Source organism: Phaenicophaeus curvirostris, chromosome Z (genome assembly GCF_032191515.1).
Source record: "Phaenicophaeus curvirostris isolate KB17595 chromosome Z, BPBGC_Pcur_1.0, whole genome shotgun sequence".
Lineage (NCBI taxonomy): Eukaryota > Metazoa > Chordata > Aves > Cuculiformes > Cuculidae > Phaenicophaeus > Phaenicophaeus curvirostris.
In genome coordinates, this window is record NC_091431.1 from 25,302,325 (window position 1) to 25,314,992 (window position 12,668).

Below are 12,668 nucleotides of genomic sequence, written 5' to 3' on the forward strand. Positions count from 1 at the left end.
CTTCAAATCCTGAAAGCTCAATCTATAGTACTATACATAAAGGTTTTGCTTATCTGTAATTTAACTGTAGCAATTGAAAACCTCAGTAAATCCTTCAAACTTCACAACTAAGTTTCAAGCTGACAAATCCTGCATCATACTCAACAACAATCTAGTAAACAGAACCCATATACAGAGTTATAAAAAACGTGGCAGTGAGAATATGTTTTCTGAAGTTGCCTGTTCCTAACTCAGTTCCTTAACCAGCTTCTACAAGCACTGGTAAAGCAAAAACAGACTTCCCATCCCCAATCTTACTTTGTGGAAGTTTTGTCGGAATTAAAGTACAAGTCAACAGCCCAGAGATAAAATTTTCAGGACCCACTGTTTCTTAAACTGAAGAGTAAACTAGGCCAGAATGGGTTTGTGTACACTCCAAACAGTTATCTCTTCCTAATACTTTAATATGGAGCAGTACAAAAAGCTTTTAGAATTATCAAAAGATTGTAACGTACCTAAGGGTACATTAAAAGTATTTGTTCCATGAGAAAAAGTTTGTTCAAGACTCTAGAAAAACTACCGATACTTTTCTAAGATTAGGGCTAGCCATCTCTTCTAAGTAGCAAAACTATGTTAAGTTTTTGATAAAAACGTGTCTAATTTTCAAATTCAAAATAAAATGAAAAGGCTAACAACCTTTAATAGTAAAAAAGAAAAATGCCTCTGAAATTGCTGCATTGCAGCAACGTGCTAACTGTGCGATGTGACTGGATAAACTGCAGTATAAACTCAGATATTCAAACCGACATATGTTAAGCTTCACAGAAGACTGAAGCACTAAAGCCCTGTACAGCAGCTTGCCAACTATGTCACACAGCTGATTAGGACCAGTCCACTTAACTGTAAAACAGTCTGATATACATAGGTATTTACAGCTTTTTTTGGCTAATACTGACCCCCTTTAAAAAAAAGTGCACTTATTGGAAAAATATTAAAATAAGATAAAAACACTTTATTTCTTGCCTGGAAAGAAGCTCCTAGAAAGTTACTGGCACAGCAAGCATAAGGTTACTCCTCATGATATGACAAACTTGCCATCAGCAGGCTCACAGAGTATCACATTCAAAGCCTGCGTGACAGGTCCACATAAAAATTGCATAAGTCAGCTGCTTCTTGCCCAGCTAGCATAACCCTTTCATCAGGTAGAAGGTGAATGGCACAGGGAATGCAGCAATAAAAATAACCAGAGAGAAAGCACAATTGCAGCAGAAACAGTAATTTTCCCCAGCTCTAGGAAATGCGTCATTGACCCAGTGCTAAATATCAGAGGTGCTTTCCAGTTCTCAACCTAGCAACTGGTCCTTTGGCTTATACTGTCTTGATGGCTAAGGTCAGTCTGTAAGGAAATCAATCCAAACATCTCAACCTGCTACTAAATCAGCCCAGCAAAAGCAAACACTTAAGCCTGAGTTTAATCCAGAAGAAAAAAAGAGAGGAAAAAAGAAAAAAATCTGTGGCTTCATGTTGCAGATTTATCTACTCAAATACACTTCAGCCCTTCAACCTCTTTAGGACACAGAAACACAATCATCTCACAATCAATGAAACTCTCAGCAATCATTCTTGCTTTCAAAACCCTGACTTGTACCACTTAGCTTATGAGTTATACTTAAAGCAATTAAAACAGTATTAGCTACCTCCAGTACATAAACCCTTGGACCATCCTGCTTTTCCTAAGTTCTAAGGTTGTTTTAAGGACTCAGTGAAAATCTATATATGCCTTTCAACGCATGAAGCTTTTAGGATGATGGTTTCAGGACTTTCATCTCTGCAGATGCTGCAAAAGAAAGGATGGATGTTTGGGTGCTCTCCTCCTACCCCCTAATTCTGATCTTCCTATGTTTGACTGTTAGAAAACTGTATTTCCAAACGTAAACCACACTGACTCATCTATATATCCAGGACACACACTGAACAGTTCATAATCTTCTTGAAGCTTAGCACTGGATATCGGACAGTTAAGCTGTAGATAGTGGCAGGCCTTGAAAACATACCCAGAGATACACTTGCACTACAAATCCTTCCTAACCACGGACACAAGCAGCTGCCTTGTTCAGCACACTCACTCCAAGAAACTTGACTTCCTCTTTAAGTCATTTAAGGAGTTTCACTTAAGCAGTGCTCAGTTCTTCCAGACACGAGCAACTCATATCACAGGAACAATCTCCTAAGAGCGAGCAGCTCACAGATACTGGAATTTGAGAAGTTTCAACTAACCTATTGAGAGCCAAAAAACAGGTGGTTCCCAGATACGTGCAGCACAGTATCGTCATGAATTCTAAAGGCTGCGAAGTCTCTAATCATAAGATACACTGCTGACAAGTTGTTGAGTGAGAAGCTGAATGCCTTCTGTTAACTGAAACCTAAACATGAGATGGAATAGCAAGCCACCTCTGTAAACCAAGAGGACTTCAGAGAGCCTTCTTCTGAGTATTCCCTCTCCAAGTGTAGCTTCTCACACATAATTTCAAGAAAGTTACTCCTAGCAGCTGTAAGCTAATATAAATCAGCTGATTGTGTGTTGCCATCTGCTGACAAAATAGCTGAGTTCTTTTCAAGTTCAAAAGCCTCTATTTGGAAGACAATCTGTGAATCTCTTGAGAACTTATTACAAGCACTGCCATCTCCAACACCTCAACTGAAAGCTAAACCCGACATGACAGGAGGTATGGACTTTATACAAACACAGATCACATTTCACTTCATACACTAAGCCTGCTCCCACTTTGGGAAAAAAAAATAATAAAAGGAAAAACATACTCATATGCTTTCAGAAGATAAAATAATCACTGTAATGCACTGAGACATCAGAAACTAGCAATATTTTTTTTTTCTATTCAAATACAGGCACGCGGTAGGATTATCCTGATGTTAAACAGAACGGTCTCCAGAAAAGGAGATTATCTCCACGTTGCCTTACCCCAAAAATAAAAAGATATTCCACCACGGGCTTGCGCGCACCATGCGCATCACGAGGCACGATTTCCAGAACAACTCTCAGGTCACAAGTATGATTTCACCGACGGATTAACCAGAAGGTGGGGCCATCCCACCAGCACCCTCCCGGCACCCACCATTATGCGCAGCATCTCGCGCACACCGGCAGCCACCGGCACAGCAGGGACGCCTTTTCACGGAACGCGACCTGCGAAGGGAGTTGGCACACGCACCTGTCTAAAGGAGCATCATCAGGGCGAACGCGCTCGGGGAAGGGCCAATTCAAGGCCCCCGCGATGGAAAAACACGCACGGCGGGGCTCTGCGGGGGTCCCCCCAACACGCCAAGGAAAGGTTCGCTTCGGTGAGGCTCCCCCCGGCATCGGGCGGAGCTGGGAGCGGCTGGCGCTGCGGGAAGCGGGCAGCGCCCTGCGCGCCCCGCGGGATGGAGAGTGGGGGGACAAACCGCGGAACGCGACCCACCCATTACCCGAGGAGCGGCGCGCCCCGCCCGACCCCCGCGGCACCGGCGTCAGCCCGGGGAATGGGGGAAGAGCGGGGTGTCACTTCACCTTCGAAGGGCGGCGGGCAGGGCCGGGTGCGCGGGAAGGTGTCGTCCCGCGGACCCCCCTGCGGAGAGAGCGAGGGGCGAGGCGGCAGGAGGGACGGGCGGGGGCCGCCGCCGCCCCGGTGTCTTCATGCCGCCCGCAGGGACCCGCCCCGCGCCCCCCGCCCCGCCTCGCGCACGCGCCCCGCCTGCGGAGGGAGGGGAGGGGAGGGGCGCGATGGGCTCCGCCTCGCACTTAGTGAGCTAGAGAGCCCGGATCCGAAAAAGCCGCATTGAGGGAAGGGCGGGGGTTTGTTCCCTTCCCTACCTCCCCCATCCCTCTTTTTCCTCTTCAAAACATTTCCTGAAGAAACGCTTCAAACCGTTACATTTCGTGGCATTAGGAGGCTGAGGGGAGACCTTATTGCTCTCTACAACTAGCAGAAAAGAGGTTGTGGAGAGGAGGGTGCTGGCCTCTTCTCCCAAGTGACAGGGCACAGGACGAGAGGGAATGGCCTCAAGCTCCACCAGGGGAGGTTCAGACTAGATATCAGAAAGAAATTTTTCACAGAAAGGTTCATTGGGCACTGGAACAGGCTGCCCAGGGAGGTGGTTGAGTCACTTTCCCTGGAGGTGTTTAAAAGACAGGTAGACAAGGTGCTCAGAGACATGGTTTAGTGGCAGATAGGAATGGTTGGACTTGATGATCCAAGAGGTCTTTTCCAACCTGGTGATTCTATGATTCGATGAGCCCATGAAATTAAGGACCGGAACTTGGGGGTTCTGGCCAATAAGAAGCTCAACGTGAGCCGGCAGTGTGCGCTCACAGCCCAGAAGGCCAACCATGTCCTGGGCTGCATCAAAAGAAGCATGACAAGCGGGTTGAGGGAGGGTATTCTGCCCCTCTAGTCCTCTCTTGTGAGACTTTGTCTGGAATACTGTGTCCAATTCTGTAATCCTCAGCATCAGAAGGATATGGAACTGTTGGAAGGGGTCCAGAGGAGGGCTACAAGGATGATCAGAGGGCTGGAGCACCTCCTGTAGGAGGACAGGCTGAGAGAGTTGGTCTTGTAAATTGGAGAGGGGCAGATTTAGGCTAGACATAAGAAAGAATTTCCTCGCTATGAGAGTGGTGAGGTGCTGGCACAGGTTGCCCAGGGAAGCTGTGGCTGCCCCATCCCTGGAGGTGTTCAAGGCCAGGTTGGCCTTGGGCAGCCTGGCCTAGTGGGAGGTGTCCCTGCCCATGGCAGGGGCGATGGAACTGGGTGATCTTTAAGGTCCCTTCCAACCCAAACTATTCTATGCTTCTATGATTCTATAATTCGATGATCCAATGATTCTGTGAAATTAACTTCTGTGCACTGGCTGTCACCAATGAGGGCATTTTCATCTCCCTCTCTGACACTTTTTAACCTGTAACAACCAAGAAGTAACATTTCCTTGCTCGCGAAGTTCCTTGAGTGGAGAAAGGAAACTGCTAAGAATTTTGATGTCACGTCTCTATACTGATAGTTCACGAAACTTCAAAAGGAGGAGCGGCTGGTGATCTGAAATCCAGTTCAGCTCTCATTTCTAGCCATAGTAGCTAATGATACAGGCACAATCCCTAATAGAATCATAGAACAGTTGGAAGGGACCCTAAGGATCATCTAGTTTCAACCCCCCTGCCATGCTCAGGGACATGGCTCACTGGAAATAGACAGATGCAAGGTTCATTTGTCAATAATGTTATTGTAATTGTGGAGTTACTCATTCCAATACTTAATCGGGAAAAAGCAGATTTCAGATCCTTTAAATTGCATGCACTTTTACTCATCTCATCTTTTAAAATGCACACACCTGGCTACAGCACTTGCAGCTACTGTCTTACACACCGTAATTTAGACCCTTCACGAAGACAGGAACAAAGACATCCAAGATTTTTCTACTGTCTTGGAAGCAGCTGTATATTTTGGGTGACAGCTCTTTCTTAGAGGTGATTTACCTGAAGAATTGCCTGCAGTTACTGCAGTTACACCTTTAATTCAGATGGTGTTACAGTGTTAGCAAAGTACACTCTCTTTATCATACATGCAACCATCCACAGACAACCTGCACAAAGAACATACATGTCTATACCTTCCAGACCCAGAACAGCTGCTTTACTGGCATATCAACAGAAACCGCACAAGTTAGGAGTAGTACAGCCGCCAATCTCTGCTAGACAGGGGATGCCAGTCCTCCTGTCTGAGTCTAGTCAAATAGAGTAGTGTCTAGCTAACTAGCATCAGCCAGTTTATACCCATTAAATCAAGACAGTCAACTAGAGTTTTGTTAGACTTAATTCAAATTTAAAGTTGTGTAACAGTCTTTAGTCCATTATTGTACAGTATCAGCATAAATGCTTGGTTACATTTTCTTAAGTCCCCTTCCCATCAAATTAACATGAATGGATAAGAGTGATTAAGGCATATATCCAGTCATCCTGGGTTTTATTATTCACTTGATCTTTCTCTGGCAAATAATTCAACATTAATTATGCTTCCTGGAACTTGTAAACCTATGGATTATGATCAGAAAATATGCATGTTTTTGGAGGGAGATTCCTCCCTCTCCTACCTTACTGGTTTCTTCAGTTGTCTGACATGAAGGAGAAGAATGCAGAGTATCAGAATGCAGGAATTTACCAGCACAGCGGCAACAGGTAGGAAAAGTCTCGCTTGTTCCCTAGCAGTGGTCACATTGGACGACGATTAAAAGACAATGCTTTAAAACAGCAAACAGTACAGCTACGGGTTTCCTGTGAAGTTCTATTCATGGAATTATTTTAAATGCATAACTTTGTCTAAAGCAAAGCAGAAGATGTGGAATAAATTCAAGTATGACTCACACGAAGATAAAAATAGTGTCAGGCAGGCTCTGGCAAGGAAAGAGCAAATAAGGGGGGGGTGTAAATAAAAATCTATCAATTTTTTTTAAAGCTGAAGTCAAAGTCAGTTTACTTAAGTTAGCTAAGAAAAGATTTTTAAACAGCTCTGTATATGTCCGTATATGCACAAACCAGAAATAAGTCAGGTAAAAATAGGAGAATTCTCTACTGAAGAAAGGGGACACATCAGGTTTAATTAATTTAAGACTGGCAAAAAGTGTAATTTCTTTTAAGAAAAAATGAGTGATAGTAATGTGCTTAATACAAAGACTTGCATCAGTCACTGAAACCATCAACTTGTCTCACTGTTAATGCTAACAAAGAATGCAGGTTTTCTCTTTTTTTTGGGGGGGGGCAGGGAGGACTGCATTTAACTTAATTGTTCAACCTGAAAGATTGTTCTGTGCAGGACTCTTATTTTTTACTTGCAAAACATCTATTTATAGGAGGATAAAGGTCATTAATTTATTGAAGCTTTTTTTTTGGCAGATAAAGTGATTCCAATTTTAAGAACAGAGAACAAGTTTACATTTGGAATACTTGATTCCAGTGTACAAATGCAGTAGCAGGCCGCTGCTGTTCATATTTACATAATAATTCTTACCAATTCAGTTGCAGTTTACCTATATGAGACTGGAGGAATCTGCCCTAGCTTTGTTTTTTCAAACATATGAACGTGTGCAAAAGTGACTAGCTCATCCATTGACTCTTGTAAAGATATATTTGAAAATCATGTTAAACAATACAATTCTGAACGTTTACATGATCCTATGAAGTAAATGTAATGGTTCGTTATTCTTTCAGTTTCACAACATTTTACAACATTTCAAGTAAAATATTTAACAGCACATGAGATTATTGCAAACAATTAACATTGTATTTAGCCAGAGAAAATATTAACTCTGTAGTGTTCTGAAAACAAAGTGATGGCAAATTATATTGCCTCTAAGTGAAAGCTTGATGGAGAGCTAGACACTCTTCTCTGAAAAGAGCAGAACAGTAGTACTGTTTTGTGGAGCAGAATAGATTGCATACTGAATTAGGTCTCTGATTTGGTATTTAGATGGTATTCTGTCATAGGAATATACTTCTTAATGGGACAATCTAAGAACTTAGAAAAAAGTAACAAAAAATGTCTATCTACACACAGTGTGAAAAGGCAAGGACATCAGAAGTGTTGGGCATAATAAGCTAAAAAGGCAGCTTATATACTTACACAAATCACATTGCATTGATTTAGCTTTTTTGACAAGGCAATATAAGCAATGAATCGAGCCACAGATTGCTGTTGTTTATGCAGAGGTACAAGTTTTCAAAGACAAGTTCCCCACTCCCAACTGCAGGTTTACAGTCTTTTAAGTCAATGTTTACTAAGCAGTACAGTGTGGCTTCCAGGATCAGACCATACAGATAAAATATTCAGAAATAATTTTAAAAGTTAATGGTTATTCCCTCTGTGAGCAGGAAGAGCAAGGAGCGTAAGAAGAAATTCTTAGAAATACTTTGATGAATAACAATGTGCAAGTATTGTGAGATCCTACCCTCTTCCTTTGTAATTATCACCTGTCTAATCATTGTTTCCTATTAAACCTTAAGCTGTACTAATTAAATCTGCCTTGCCTGTTTCTAAACTCCTACGTACTGAACAGTCAGTTGCAGATAATGGTAATGGCTACCAGCTTTCCTTAGCTCTCAAAAACAATCACTCCCTCATTTGAAAGCCAGCGCTTGTTTCTGTATACACACTGGAGAATTTGTTCTTGGCTTTTTATCTGTAGATAGGTCATTCCCTCCTCACCATTAGAACACTTGGCACTATTCCAACATGGCCTCTGTTCTTTTTCACCTTTGAGAAGATCTTTTGTGCTCTCTTATGTGTGTATTTCAATGCATACAAAAGCATTTCAGTTCAACTTCACATCTGTGGCACATTCAGCTGCTCTTGCTTTTGTAATACTACAAATGAAATAACCATCAAATATTCCTTGCACAGAGGAGTTCAGAACATATAGTTTTGTACCCTGATGGATATTTTCATCTATGTGTTCTGGGGATTGGGGGTGTGAAGGAGAATGCTGTTGTTGAGTGAATCTCATGTGTTTCAGTCAAACAAGTACCTCCATACTCACAATTTAAAAAAAAAAAAAGAAGTATATAATTTAATTTGTGCACTGAGGGCAATGTGTTGCTGATTCTTCATATCCTGACTACTATGATAGGTATTTTTAGTTATATCAGTGCACCAGATTTTGACAGGTTGTATCAGGACAAAGCTGTCAACCAAGTACTATGAAGCTGCAAACTGGGGCACGTTTTCAGGTTGGTTTGGTTTTGTTTTAAACAGGGTCTTCATCTGGAATAGCCTTTGGTAAATTCCTTTACATACAGGCACATTAAAGAACAGCAGGAATTAAAATAGACTTTGGCCTAGCTGAAGGTCACCTTCTTTCTATTTATGAAAGTATTTGCATACTTTGACTTATCTTAATTTTCCATTTCTCCCTGCACCAGTAGCTTTCATTAACAAGGACATCCAAAGCAACAGTATGTTCCTGAAAAATCAGCCATACATTAAGCAAGGCAAAAGGTAAAGAATAATCTTCAAAAATGATTGTGAGATGCCTACTTATTAGGTGAAGGCTAACTGAAAGTATCTTGCAGTGATACTAAAGTCACTAAAGTGAACTCTCTCCTCACACGATGGACTTAAGACACTTCTTGAGGGAGAGGAGGGTACTCTGTGTAACTCAGAAAATTATAAACGAACAATATAATTTACTACATACTGGTTAATATGTAACTCTACATACTTAAGATTCTCGATAATTTGAGCAAACAAAGGAACCTTATCTCTTAAATCTGCTTTTAGTTATTTAGCACGTTTTAAGAATAGCACCTAGACCATGAGAAGAATACATTATAACCAGACAAAACTTACTGGTGAACTGTTTTTCTACTTGATTTAATTGACCTTTGTGCACACAGCACTTCAAAGGCTGCAGGTGCCTTTTTGCTTGTTCCAGTCAAAATTCGTTTTACAGGTTACCTAAGCTGACCATTGTCTGATTGTGTGACTTTTGTTTTCTTAAGCTGACCAAGCAGAGGATAAGTTTGCTCATTTCTCTACTTAAGTATCCTTAAGAAATTTATAATGCTTTAGTATGAGCTTCTGTGGTGTAAAAATAGACACTCTGTATTAGAAACTCATGCAAAATACATCAATACCTTGAAAATTAATGTAACATGACTTTGGAAAGACAAAAATAGCAGGCAGTCAACTGACAACACCCTACACTGGTACACGGTTAGCTGAAGTTTTCTTAAACAAAGCAGCCTATTTAAGTCAAGTATATCATGGCATATTCTTACTGTATTACAGGAACAAAGGTACTCCATAATTAACACTGAAACAAGTTCCTCAATTCTTACATTTAATCTCCTCCCACTTCACTAAGAAGGAAGTACACAACATATTCTGGAAACAACCACCAAGAATTATCTGGGGGTTGCCTTTCTTTTCTGTTTTGCTTAATGTTAAGGACTACCTTGTGGATCCTACACGTAAGTGTTTGGCTAAGAAAAAGAGGAATACTTTTGTATTAAATGCCAAGGCATTTTAAACATTAGCAATACATGTAATCAACGCCCTGAAAAATAATTGTGTGTGTGTAACCTAAAATCAAATAAAAGCTGATTTTATTTCTCTGGATTTTCCTATGCGAGTATCATACGTACCAAAAGTTCAGTCAGTCCTTCACAGCATTCAATCAACTCGCTTTTTTGTATCATAACAGGTTTAAGTGCTTTGATGTTCTTGAAACAAAGCATCTCCACTTAGGAGTTACTGCAGTAAACAAGTTAACTTTTTAAACTGCTATGGTCATTGCTCACACACGTAACCAAACTGCTGTCATTTTTGATGCTCGGTATTTTTGGCAAGAGAAGTGATACATGCTTGCAGTTAGTTAGGATGCACCCATTGGTCTACTGGGACCCAGACTTGAGATCACCAATATTACTTCACAGAAGCGAGCTCCTAATTGCCACCATCCAGCCTGTGCAGAAACACAAACAGGTATTAGGTAAGGGAAGCATCTATGACAAACTTTAAACATACTACCTATTCGGAAACTAATTTTCATTAAATATTGGGGTTCTTTGTTAATTTCACAGTTAAACAATTGTTACAGATTGTTACATCAGCTACAGCTCTTCAGTCTTAAAATTAGAAATTGAATTCCCCAGAAAAATCAAGAGCCTTGTATTGTTTTCTGTATTAAAGAAGATACAACCAGCTTCCATTTACAGATGTTTTAACCACCATCAGGTTCATTAATAATGATCTTCTCTTTGTCATCATAGCCTTAAGATTGTTACAATGTGTCTATTACAATAGAGTTGAATATCACCCAGGAATTAAGTACAAGTATGGTGTACCTGTGAACCACCAGACATTTCAACAGGCATTGAACTAAAGACAGTTGTTGCAGGTAAAGTAGGTACTTCCATTGGTTTAACAGGCCTTCACACTGTGTTTGCTCCCCTTGCTTTCCTCCAAGAAGAAATAAATGGTCTGTATTTAGAACACACTGAACAGAAACGGTGATGTGTGAAGACAGCATTTTCATTTTAAAATCCAACTACTTCCTCATAACTTTGGAGGCCATGCCTACTTCCGCTAGCCTCTGTTTGGTTACTAAGGCACATTAACTACTGCAGGATTTTTTATACTGGAGATCTTAGCCAGAAACACCATGAACATTCAGGTTTTACATAATGAAAATGCAATAAAGATCAAATTAAGTCTGTACTGGAACCTGTGCTGTTTAGTATCTTCAATGATATAGACAGTGAGATCAAGTGCACCCTCGGCAAGTCTGCAGATTACACCAAGCTAAGCAGCGCAGTTGCCACACCAGAAGGATGGGATGTCATCCAGATGGACCTGGACAGGCTGGAGAAGTGGGCCTGTGAGAACCTCATAAAGTTCAGCAGGGCCAAGTGCAAGGTCATGCACCTGCATTGGGGAAATCTGTGGTTTCAATATGGGAAGGGAATAATGTGATTGAGAGCAACCCTGCAGAGAAGGACTTGGGGGTGCTCACTGATAAGAAGCTTGACATGAGCCAGCAATGTGTGCTGATAGCCCAGAAGGCCAACCATGTCCTGGGCGGCATCAAAAGAATTGTGGCAAGCAGGTCAAGGGAGGGGATTCTGCCCCTCTAGTCCTCTCTTGTGGGACCTTGTCTGGAATACTGTGTCAAATTCTGGAATCCTCAACATCAGAAGGATATGGAACTGTTGGAAGGGGTCCAGAGGAGGGCTACAAGGATGATCAGAGGGCTGGAGCACCTCCTGTAGGAGGACAGGCTGAGAGAGTTGGTCTTGTTCAGCCTGGAGAAGAGAAGACTCCGAGGAGAACTTTTAGTGGCATTCCAGTACCTGAAGGGGCTACAAGAAAGCTGAGGAGGGACTGTTCACAAAGGCTTGTGGTGATAGGATGAGGGGGAAGAGGTGTAAACTGGAGAGGGGCAGATTTAGGCTAGACATAAGAAAGAATTTCCTCGCTATGAGAGTGGTGAGGCGCTGGCCCAGGTTGCCCAGGGAAGCTGTGGCTGCCCCATCCCTGGAGGTGTTCAAGGCCAGGTTGGATGGGGCCTTCGGCAGCCTGATGTAGCGGGAGGTGCCCTTGCCCATGGGAGATGGAGCTAGATGATATTTAAGGTCCCTTCCAACCCAAACTATTCTGTGATTCTGAGTGGTGAAGTAAAATGTAAACGGGTCTAGAAATGCTGTTCCCGTAGGTATCTCATGCCCGCCAGTTCCCAACGACAGAAGAGCCCCTCGGCACAGCAGACGCTGCACAGAAACGCGGTGACGTTTTGTCTGGCAGATAACGTCTTACTAAAAACGGAGAGGGCAGAAGAAACGGGAGGAAACAGCTGACGGGAAAAACAAACAAACAAACAAAAAAACCCAAACCAAACCAAAATAAAAACCCCTCCAATAATCACAAAACAAACAAAAGAAAACCGAAGAAAAACGCGACCCCCCGCCCGCGCCCTCAGCTGGTTGTCGCGCCCGCCCGGCCCGGCGGGCAGCGGGGAGGGCGCGGAAAGCACGAGCCGCGCGAGCCGGCCCCGCCCCCTCCCCCGCATCCCCCCTGTCCCCCGCCCCACTCGCCCTTAGCGTCGACCCGCGCGTGCGCACAGGCGGTGGGGGCCGAGTCGGGTTCTCG

General features: G+C 42.6%; 1 protein-coding gene across 1 annotated transcript in view; it reads right to left on the reverse strand.

Moving 5' to 3' along the window:
- The window catches only part of AGTPBP1 (ATP/GTP binding carboxypeptidase 1), a 62,883-nt gene extending 59,204 nt beyond the window's left edge, over positions 1-3,679 (reverse strand). The window contains exon 1 of the mRNA XM_069881219.1: positions 3,548-3,679. The gene's annotated coding sequence lies outside the window, so the exon portion shown is untranslated. The remainder of the gene's footprint in view (positions 1-3,547) is intronic.
- Between the last annotated feature and the right edge of the window lie 8,989 nt (positions 3,680-12,668).